The 11839-nt window shown below is 41.1% G+C and overlaps 1 protein-coding gene across 1 annotated transcript in view; it reads right to left on the bottom strand.

Annotated features, from left to right (window-relative positions):
• The window catches only part of LOC146962784 (cyclin-dependent kinase 17), a 46324-nt gene extending 35986 nt beyond the window's left edge, over positions 1–10338 (bottom strand). The window contains exon 1 of the mRNA XM_085768941.1: positions 10029–10338. The gene's annotated coding sequence lies outside the window, so the exon portion shown is untranslated. The remainder of the gene's footprint in view (positions 1–10028) is intronic.
• Positions 10339–11839: the final 1501 nt, after the last annotated feature.

The following is an 11839-nucleotide window of genomic DNA, read 5'->3' on the forward strand; positions in this document are numbered from 1 at the left end:
ACACACACACACACACATACACAAATATAGCTGGATGAACACAACAAACAAGAATGTGTCTTCCTGTCTGGATGTTTGGTTGGTGAATCCAAACACACAGCTGGACATGGCACATTCCAGTGAGAGATTGGAAAACTGTATGAGACACACACACACACACATCCTATGATCCCCATGAGTGTCTCACACAAATTAAGCCGTACTAAAATAGAAAAAAGCTCAGTTCAGTCCCTAACATTAGGAAATATTTAACTAAACTACGGTATGTGTGTTTACAGTACATAAAGACACACAGACAAAGCAGAAATCTGATTGACAAATTATGCTCTGGGTGCAAGACAGTTTCAGCTTTTTGCTGAATAAAACAGGTTCAGTGTTTTTCTATCCCTCATTGTTGGACTAAACTGCAGTTTTCTAAATAACCAATCTTGTAGTCTCTGTTTCCTGTGAAGAGAAGAAGAGTCACCTCTTTACTCTGTAGTCACAGCTTCAGGCCAACGCACGCCCAGCAACACAAAAACAAAGGTAACACTTAACCACGGGGAAATCTAGGGATGTCAGGTCAGTTTACACAACTGAAGGAGAGGACTGTACCCTCCCACCTCTCATCATCACCTCTCCTCCCCCTCCAGCTTTGTCTGTTTTATGGCTCTTCATTCTCACGCCCCTCCACTCCTCCGAGCACAGGCTTCAATTCCAGCTCCACTCTGCCCGAGGGCTTTGGGAACAGGTGTTGTCTTGACGTGGGGATGAAGCATTTCTCCTCACACGGGCCCTTTCTGTTTCGACTTCAGGTGGTTGTGATGCACACACGTCTTTAAAGCTGCACTATGAAAGATGAAATACGCTCCAGCTCATACATTAATGCAGAGAGGTGCTGTCAAAGGCTTTCTGTGACCCAGATTCATCAAACAGCCTCACAGCGGCAGCATCGTGTTCCAAAGGTTTTTTGAGAGAGAATCCTCCTAGCCAATCAGGGAAGGGCTGGGAGCACATAACTTCGCTTGCAAATCTCATCATCAGAACTATGTCTGAATGTTGTTTGAATTTTTTCAAAGGCTAGAGTCAATTTGGTACCAGGGCTTCCATCAAGAGTTTTCTGATACCTTACTTTCAGAAATATAAATACATTTCCCTACAAAACCCTGCACTAATGTAAGAAAGTAGGTCAAAAATAAAATGTTTTCCAAACACAGGCTCCTATCCAACGACTGCTGGAATAAAAGAAAAAAAAATTCACAAGCTACATGCTTCATGTAAACAGTGAAATTCAAGTAAATGTCATGAATATTGTTACATTAATTCCGCTAAGTATTTTCGGCTTTTCTAAGACATGGCGGGAGAAAACAGTAAAAAATGCAATTTCAACCACTATCTCCTTGAACAGTTTAGAGCGCTGCCGTTCCTAAACCACAGGTGTCCTCCGCTGTTGTGCAGCATTTGCATCTTCGTTAGGGGTGTAACGATTCATCTACTACAACGATTTATATTCATATGTTCCAACTACATCGATCTGTGCTCAGCTTTTTGCTGTTGTGAATATCAGAATATATTCCGAGAGATGAAAAAAGTGGTTGTACTTTATTCAAATAAAAGGTTAATCCATTTACAATTAATTGTTGTTTGCTTGTTTATATCCATAATTAATTTAAACCTGATTCCCTTACAAGAAACAACAGAGATCTAGGAAACTTCACCTGCACTGTCCAGTATCCAGGTATTTATTTCACAGTCACACTAGTTGAATTTTTGGCTAAAAAGTTACTGAATCGATTTCAAGTCACTACATCGATCAGATCGTAGCGTTCTAAATGAACCAATATCGTCCTATATCATGTCAGGAGTCGACTCCAGCGACTCCGTGTGTGTTTTCGGTTTTGTAATTCAGTGCAAAAATGAATGGAAACAACTTAAAATGCAAGAAATGTATTTGATAGACCAGTTTGATAGATTGATAGAGTAAAACAGTGTGTGACGTCATTACACACTGATTTTCATTCGATTTAGATGGCCTCTCTCTTAGACATTTTCATCAGCTTCATTCACATTAATATTTTTAGTGACCTTTAGATAGTTTGATTGACAAGTGGATGGAAACATAGCTACAAACTGATAGACGAATAAGATGACATATTAAAATCAGACACATTTCAGTCTTTAGAAAAACAAAACAAGCAAGACACCATTTTCTTGCCTGTACTCTCCGTCTGAAACTCGAGCCAACAGCTACTTTGATTCATTCAGCAGAAAGGTGTGAAGGGAAGAAAATCTGCCGCCTCCCAAATCAGAGCTTTCACATATTACAGCCTGATTGGTGTTACATTGTGGTGATACAGGGGGTTCAGTGCCAGGTTATTTCTTGGCCACACGTCTACAGGAAGAACACTGTGCCCAGCCAACAAATAATCTGGCACATAACTGTTTCTGTTTCCAGTCTTTATACCAGGCCGAGTTCACCAGCTGTGGGTGGTGACTTCATACATAACACAGAGACAGAGGACGAGTGTATTCTCACACTGAGGCAACTTAATAAACATGATTCAAAATCAGAAATTAGATTCAGACATATCTCATGTCTGTTTTGCTATTTCTGAAAATCAAACTCCAAAACAAGGAGCAGCTGCTCCTCCTCTGTCCCTGCAGCTGAGTCTCTACAAACACAAGAACAACATTTCTGCTTTTTGCCTCAGTGGTTAAGGATGACCAGGACCGTGCTGTAGTTCTGAGAGACCTCTTAGTCTATCAGCGTGTTTATTAAACTTTGTCAGGCCAAGAATAAAACTGATCGATATCACCTTAAAGAACGTCACAAAACCAAAAGCCACTACTTCAATAGTGGTGCCAGAAGCGTGAGCAGAAGAATGAGCCTGAGTTTCCTTCCTTTCTTTAAGCATTTTGATGACTCAACTAGAGTCATCAAAATGCACATCCACATTTCCCTTCAAAACATTCTCCTTTCTGTGTGTATTCTATCCTATCTATGTGCACTCTGAAATCACCTGGGATGACTACACAGTCAAAAACTGTGCAAATAACTGAGAGCATCAAGAAAAGTAGTAAAATATTTAGGTGGACTATGAAAGACTATAATGAAGATACAAGGAGAGAATTCCATCTCTGGGAGCTTCTTCAGTCATACTTCAAACACAAATATAATATATATTATTATTAGGCTACTATTATTTTTTTATTATACTAAACACACAATTTGCTAGTGTGGATTGAAAAAGAACAACATTCCCATTCCCAGTTTCTGTGGTCGTAGTGTGGTCTGTCTAGTCTCAGCTCCTATCAGTAATCCTGCAGGAGTTTCACATTAATCTGATTAGAGCAGATTATCAGTGTCAGTGCCACACTGTTCTCGAATTGATCTGACCTTTCAGATAATGATAAACGCTCAGTGAAGTTAACGGAGTGAGCAGTTTGAGACGGAAGGATCTGACTGTTTCCATGACAGGCTTTGTGGCCACCTACAGTATGATCCAACTTTCAAGACTGCTTCCTGTGAACTTTCGTGGCACTTTGTTGGCATGAATTGCTGATAATACCTGTCTAGCAGTCACTGATTAACCTGCAGGAAAGTGAGACGAATAATTAGAGAGAAATTAAGAAGGAAACTCTTTTTGAGAAACTGGTATTTAAAGTATTTAAAGGGGAGGCAACAGAGTCCCTCTCAAGTTCAGTTCAAGTCAGAGCCGCTGGGTTTAGTTTATGATTCTGTGGGATGAAATAGTTTCAGAAAAGCAGGCAGATGGAGAAAGTTGTGTAGGACGAGATGCACCGAGCAGAACAACGACAGCTGACTGGACTTGGCACCAACACTGTACCACTTATTTGTCTGCTTATCCGTTTGTGTGGACGTGCCATCTCTGTTGGGGATTTTGTCTAATTTGCAATGGTATCCAAGGACAGATCTCAACAATCTCTACAGCTACTGATGACTTGGGGAGCTGCGTAGCTCTATCATACACTTCCAGGTTACAGTTACCGGCCGATGTTGACAGTGAGCAGTCCCACTGAACCCTCTGAGCATGTCTTACGGCTGCTATAAGCTCATCACCTAGAAGGGACTGAATTAGACCCATGGGGATTTGTGGCTGTGGACTAGCTTGTCCTGCCCATCTGTGAAGCTAACACTAGCTGCTGAAGCTAAAGGCTGTTAGTCAGATATTAAACAGGTTTTTTTGATGTGACTCATCAGAAATCTGTTATTATGTAACTGTTATTGATACACAAAAGAAGATAGTTTTACATCTCTCTCCCTGGAGATCGGAAAACAACAGGTCAGAGGGACAATCAGAAGACAGAGGGCTCTGAGTCCTTACTGTGACTACTTTGTTGTAACATGATAAAATGTCTTGAAATAAGATTTTAAACATAATTTTGGGAGAAATAAATGTTCTCTTTAAAGCCCCAGTATGTAACTTATTTGGCTTTTTATTAGCAAAAATCGAATATTGCTTTCATAAATAAATATTTCACTTAAGTCGAATCACACCCACATACAAATGAAAGCTTTCTCGTACCTTAGAATGAGTTGTTACAAGTCATTACAAATACATAAGTGGGCGACGCACCAAACCGAGGCTGCCATGTTGCATCGCCATTTTTTACATTGAGTGGCAGCGTGACCGTAGGTAACCACAGAAACTCAGCGGAGCTGTGGGCTCGGCCTGTTAAAACTGTCACCACTGTGTAGTGTGAGGAAGGACGGAGGCACTGATGTTGCATTCAGGTGCAGTTAGGCACCTGAATGACGCCGTCGGCAAACCAACCGGATGTCATTTTACTCGACGAGAGGAAGAAACAATACGACATCACCATGACAACATATTGTCACGCCTGTATTGTTTTGCCTCGTGCTGGCCGACCACTTGTTTACATAGACGCTTGTTTATCCTGTTACATGCAGCGTCTGTTGTCTGTCTGACGTCTGCCCGATTTCACGTGAATGCAACATCAAGAATACGTTCCGATATGCAACCGCACCGCTAGATGGGGGGAATTCCTACACATTATACCTTTAAGCACAAAACACGTACTGAAACTGTACCGAAGTTGTACCGAAAACCGTGGCAGTGCACATGCAGTATTCGAAAAAAGTTGAGATTTTTTCATCTCTGTGTGCCTCGGACACACACAAAACCCCATGAGTGCCACGTCGGCATCGCTTCGGATTTTGAGCGTGCAAGGCACGTGGTTACATAGAAAACAATGGAAGCGCAAAAGATGCTCCATGTGAATGGCCCCTAACTCTGCTGTCAGGTCGTCAGGCAGACATCCCTGTTCACTGTCCCATGACCAGGAGGTTATCCTGGGATAAGGGGCTTACCATCTATGAATGGTGGTGTGTGTGTGTGTGTAGTGTGCGTGCATTTGAGTTCAGAGTAAGTGTTTTGTTTGTGTGTGTCAGAAGCAAGGATTATACACACACACAGATGAGAGGTGTTTGATTGATGTAACAGTGAATTAACTCACATAACTCAACATTCCTTGCATGGCTGGAATAATTTTACTCGTTGGTATGTGTGTGTGTGTGTGTGTGTGTTAAGTCATGTGACAGCAAAATGTGTGTTTAAGCTGCACTCAGCCTGAAGTGCTAGAATTAGCCAGACTCCAAAAGAGCCCAGTAATTACTCTTTCAGCTCCATGACGTCTGCTCTGTGGCTACGCACTGACCGTCCACTGGTGCACTGTACTCATTATAACACATCCACACACACACTCATGCAGACAAACACACATACATTAACACACTGACTGGATCCAACGAGCTGTCTTGAAAACTCGAACTCTGATCAATAAAACCCTGCACAAGATGGTGTTATATAAGCAGAACAGAGACAGAGAGAAAGAAAGAGAGGCAAACTGCTGGCCTGGTTGCCAATAGCAACAGCATTTTGGAGGCTGATCATCAGTAAGTGCACCATGCTTTTGGAGCATCAACAAACATGAAGCAGCAGAAGGTGAATGAACTATATTGTGATATTTTGGGAAATTCACTGACCATGTTTTGGATTCCTGTGTTGAGATTTTAGATCTGACAAACAGGAAGAGGGACGCACAGTGGGCAGAGACTGAACTTTCAAATTAAAACACTTATTTACAGTACCACATAAAACAGCACTGTCAAATGTGTCCAATATGAAATGAGACAGTTTGTCGGCAGGGAACAGCAGAGCTGTGGCAAAGCTGTCAAATCTCTGAATGAACTTACAGTGGCAGAAAGCTCTGATCCCCATGCCTTTATCTTGAGGGGAGTTTTGTACATCAACATGTTCAATGAACTGTGTTCAAAATTTCGGAATGGCAACGCCATTGAACAAACCAGTTTGCAAATGGTGGACTTAACATGAACATGTGAAGCTGTCTCAAAAGACATGTCACTGTTGCTAACAGAAGCAACCGTACAGACACACTACTACTTGTTTGAACATTTCAAAAATCTTAATGAACAAACGCATATTTTGATGCAAATTGTGCCCACCTCTTGTGCTTTCACTTTCTGCAGAATATGACATATTGTTTCTGTAAAAGAAGAATAAATAAATATTTAAATATATATATATATACTCGTCCCTCCCACTGAAAGTTTCAGAGAACATTAAGACTTTGCGAGCACTAGACACAGCTCCATGCTCACACGGTTGCAGTTGTGGTTGCAAAAGAGGTCAGTAGTGCACTTGCATCATATATGCTGTACACTAGGACCATGCAGAAACATCCCCCTGCTCAAGCTGCCTGTCCCCTCTCTGCTCCGCTATCCTTTTGTGCTCTCATTCAAACCCATTCAGACCACAAAGTTAGCGAAGTCAAAACCCCCCCCCAAAAAAACTGTTTAACAGTTTGTTCAGGTCCAAATGCTCTGTGACAGAGCAGTGCTTGTTGCAGGTCAGTACTGGTGGCCGAGGTTTGTTCAAAAAGTCACTAGCTCTGTTGCTCAGTTGCTTTATGTCGCTGAAGAGTCTGAAAAGTCACTGAATCCGATGCAAAGACATCAGCAACAGAAAGACAAAGGTCCAGTGTGCCATTCAGGTCCAATACAAAAACCAATCCAGCTTTAGGCTGACAAAGGACTGCCTGCCATATTAACATTAGAAATAAATAAATGCTGAAATGAATAAAAAAAATAAACAAATAAATTAATCCATGGTCAAATACAGAAATACCTTTTTTATTTTTATTTTTCATCAAAGTATGGTATCAGGGCTTGGCAGTAAAAAGCGCGACAGCAGCCTGTCACTTTGCCGTCTGATATAAAGATACAGTTCAGTCATATTGATTTTGACTTAATTTTGACAAGACACGGCTCCACGACCAATCGACCAATGAAATTTCGGTCGGCTAATGATCTTTTGGTCGACCAGTGCTTGGTTGACTATTTGGGGGCAGCCCTATGCGTGCGCAGCTTTTTGATGACATAGCCTAGGCTGTAAACAGGTCTATAAATAGAAAGACTATAGCCTCATGTACATGTTACGTACATGTGATAGACACATATCTTAGAGCTGATGTAATGAACATTAAAGTGAACTCATGTTATCCTCCCAAACTGAACACATTCTCTGGTTTCTTCAGGATTCAGTCAGGATGCTCCTTGAACTGGCAGCATCAGCAAAAAATACATATCCTCCTGATAATTTATTTTGCACTATCACCCAGCCCTAGGTATCAGTATGAAAATATGGCTGCAGATATTTCAGTCTTCTAACACCTTGACACTACTAGGTCAGTGGGTATAACCAGACAAGTTTTCCTCTCTCTTCTGAGTGATGTCACAACCACAAAGCTCACACAGATACAGAGAAAGAATGAGCTGTAGCTGCACAGCTAGTATATGAGCCACTGTGATCGTCAACCATGTGTTTTTAAAAAGAGCTGCAGCTACTGTTTCATCGGAAACGTAGGCACAGTGTTTCCCAGCAGCGTGTTGCCCAGGTGACAGTGTGTCAGTGTCAAAGACATTGCAGCACATAAAACAATAGTAAAACCATCAACAACAGCTATAATAATACTAAAAAATAATGTTAAGGTGCAAACATTCACTTGGTAAAATAATATCAGGTTGTTTTATCACGATAATACCCAAAACCATATTCATCTTTGTTGCTATAGTTATAACATCAAATACAGAGAAAGTAAGCTAAGGTTAATCCAATGATTTACGCTGTGTCAGCTAGTTACAAGCTAACAACATAAACAAATAAAACATGACCATGATAACTGTTCAGATGGATCTGTTAGTCCCTGGTTCTGGTCTCAACAGACTCCTCTGAGTCTTGGTCTGACTGACACTCTAACATGAGGCTGAGTCTCTCTGATGTTTCCCCCTCTGACCGTCTTGATGCTCTCTGCTCTTTCAACTGTCAACATACAGCAAGTAGCTAGGTGGTGGGAGAGGACAGGCTCTGATCCAGACAGCTCAATCTTAAAGAAAGAGAGAAGCTTCACACCTAAACAATCAATAATTCTGATTCTAAACAAGAATAATGAACTAAAATGAAGTCTTGAGCTGGTTTCACTTGCAACTCTTCTCCTCAACAGAAAACTTTGAGCCCCATCACATGGCACATTCACTTCTCAAACTGAAACCAGTCACACTTCTAAGAATGAAACTCTGCTACAAGACAAATCCCTTCGCTGAAATCCTTGTATATCAGTCCCCGGAGAAGAAGCGAGTACGTCTTTGTGTGAGTAGAACCATAGTGTGTGCTCTGCTCTCAGCTCTCATCTTCCTGCTGTATGTGACATCATACAGAGACTGATCAATACAAGCACTGCTATATGGCACACAGACATGGGGAGGGGGCTGTCAGGGTAATTATGTGTCCTGTGGGGGCCTATCACACTCACAACCAACAGCCTGGATCTGAATGTAGGTCAATACACGAGGACACACATGCAGACACACACATCATCGAGTGGCCAGTTGTTCCAGATGAAGGACGGTGGAAGTAAATCCAGGTCAAACAGTGGAAGTGGAAATGAGTGGAAGTGCATCACGGACACTTCACAGCAGAGACAGATGAGGGGTGGTCAATTTTACAGCATGTCCATCCGTCTGGCTGTCCGTCGCGTGCCATTTCATCTAATAGCAATTCCCCTAATATGCCAGTTTCCAGGGTAACAACAGGATGGTGCTCTGGTGCAAGAATCACAGTTATGTATTATGGTCGCCTAGAGGTAGTTTCCACCCCTAACCTCAAGCCACAAGTCACAAAAACATCTCACATCTCCATGGGTAAAAGTCTACAGTCGTTTTGAACGTCAACATTTCAACAAGTGAACATGTAGGCTCCTTCCTGCAGCCATTCTCTGAGAGGACAGCTCCATCAGCAGAGAAGCAAGTGTTTACAGATTTAAAGAGAAATCATGTCAACGTGCAGATTAGATTTTTAAATTAACGACACGTGATGAATTCAGTTGTTAAAATGTACAGTGTTGCTATAGCCTAGTGGTAGGCCTATAAGATGATAATAGCTCGTCTTCTGGTGTTACACATGATTTGACATTAATAAATAACGGTCATTTCGAGTGACACATGCCTGGATTCAGTAGGCTATCAATCCCCAAAAAAGAAAAAGAAAAAAACAAATCAATACCAGCATATTCTCTGTGCTCGTATATTATCATGTTGGCATTTAAACTGTAGCCTACACATCATTCTCCGGTTTACCACAGGGTTCATGTCGCTGTGGGAGGGGGGTGAGGGGTGGGGGGGCTGTCTGCCTACCGATACACACGTTGTGTAAACAAACTGAAATATTTGCACCGAAATTAATGAATGACGCTTCTGTATTTGAGACATGTGCGAGGCGGGCAGTCACACGCGCAGAGGGACACCCCCTAAAATACAGCTGGAGTCGAGCTGAATTATTCTTGAGCTGCCGTTTTTCCTCTATGTTGTCATTTCCACACGCCGCACTATTCACTCCTTGATATTCGCTACCGGAGGAAATGTTAACACTGTGGAGTCCATTATCGGACAGACTGTGTGTTATCCAGCGGTGACATTTAAGCAAACGTACCTGAAAAAATGTGATTTCCGTCGTTTCTCGCCGACTCTCCAGAGCTGCCAGGCCCGGGTGCCCTCCTCCGCTTTATCCGCCCACTTCAGTAGTCTGAAACACGGCTCCGTCCGTGCTCAGCTCCGGCTCCAAAAGACTCCGACAGAAAATAAATAAATATCCTCCGAAACACACACACTCACACGCGCGGATATGAGGCGTGTGAGGACGGACAGCGACAGACCGAATCCCCGATATGTGTCTGTGCTGCGGTGGGTGGAAGCAGTTTAAAAAAGAAGCTGGTGGAGGATGTGCTGTCGACAGAGCAGACAGAGGGAGGGGTGTTATCCTGCCGTCAAGTCCCACGCAGTTCAGCGGAACTCCTCGTGGCGTTTCAAAATAAAACAACTCTCGGCCATGCACTTTCAAAATAACAGCGCTGGTAGGTAGATTAAACGTAGTAGCCTATTATACGTAGGCTAAATGTGTGATCATTGATGAAAACATCACATGGAAAGCACAAATAGCACAGGTGAAATCAAAAGTGTCTAAGAACACATTTATTTTTAATAATCTAATTCTTGGGGCAAGCAACATAAAACCATCATTTTTAATTCAAAAAAGACAAATAAGAACAATTCACAAAGCAAATTATGGAAACCACAACATTGACTTTTTGTTAAATCATGGTTATTGAAAACAAAAGATATAGGCTAATTGAATTATTTTAAAGGGAGGAGGGAAATATAATTTTAAGCTTTAATTTGTGCTTTGTCTAAAGAAAAAGTGTATTTCAGTGGCTGGTGTGAAACTTTGAAATGCTCTGCCTGATGATATGAAAAGTTGTAAGAACACATGGAGTTTAAGAGAAGGTACAAAAATTATAAGATCTGATTTTTTGTTTAAGTAGGCTAAACAATAATCTGATCTTATAATGCGTTATAATGGAACCAATTGGCCATAATTTGTTTGCGTTTTTGTTTTTTTCAGTGTTAGGATATTTATAAGTAAATTGGCAGACCATCTATTTATAATTTCAGAATGAACTGATTAAGGGGCGGGAAAAATATGTTTTCTTCATCCTGCTCCTTTCCTTTTTGATTTTTTTTTTTCCAGGATATGTTTTACATATTTCACTTGACATTTGACATATCCATACAGACAATTCAGCTGAGTTCAGATCTGGAAACACACTGTAGCTTGCGTGTAGATTTTAATTTCCATTCACATGTCACCACAATAGAGCGGACACACTGTGTGAGATGCAACTAACCTACCCTAAGTGATAGCCTATATGGAAAAAAGAGGTAGTATTCATATTTTTGCTTTCTTACGGTATTTTAAATAAAACAATGCAAAAAGAAGATAAAGACACATAGGCCTATTAAAGCAGAAGTAAGCGGAATATTTGTGTTAATATAAGCGGGGACTGCTAACTCCATCGGCTGACAAAAAGTTAGCCAAAACGGCCGGATCGCTTACTTCTGCTTTAAGCATCTCAGTTAAATATTTTTTCAATGATTCATTGTCAAACTATACTAAAAAGAAATAGATTGGTCACTGTTTATTTCATGGTAACATTTTAAGATTAAAATAGCCCAAACATAAAAAACATACAAATTGAATAGTTCCTCTATTTTAAAAGATGATTTTGTCATCATGACATTCTGAATATAATCTGTGTGAAAAGGAACCCCACTGAAGAGGGAAATTGGGTATAAACACTGCCTTCAATTGTTGGGTGTATGCTACCACCTGCTGGAAAATAAGTGCAACTGCTAGATTTACGATTAGAAATCCTGTTGCATTGTTGCAACTCCATCCCATTTATC

The sequence above is a fragment of the Trachurus japonicus genome, chromosome 23 (assembly GCF_045865225.1).
Source record: "Trachurus japonicus isolate A0001 chromosome 23, Traja_1.0".
NCBI classification, from domain to species: domain Eukaryota; kingdom Metazoa; phylum Chordata; class Actinopteri; order Carangiformes; family Carangidae; genus Trachurus; species Trachurus japonicus.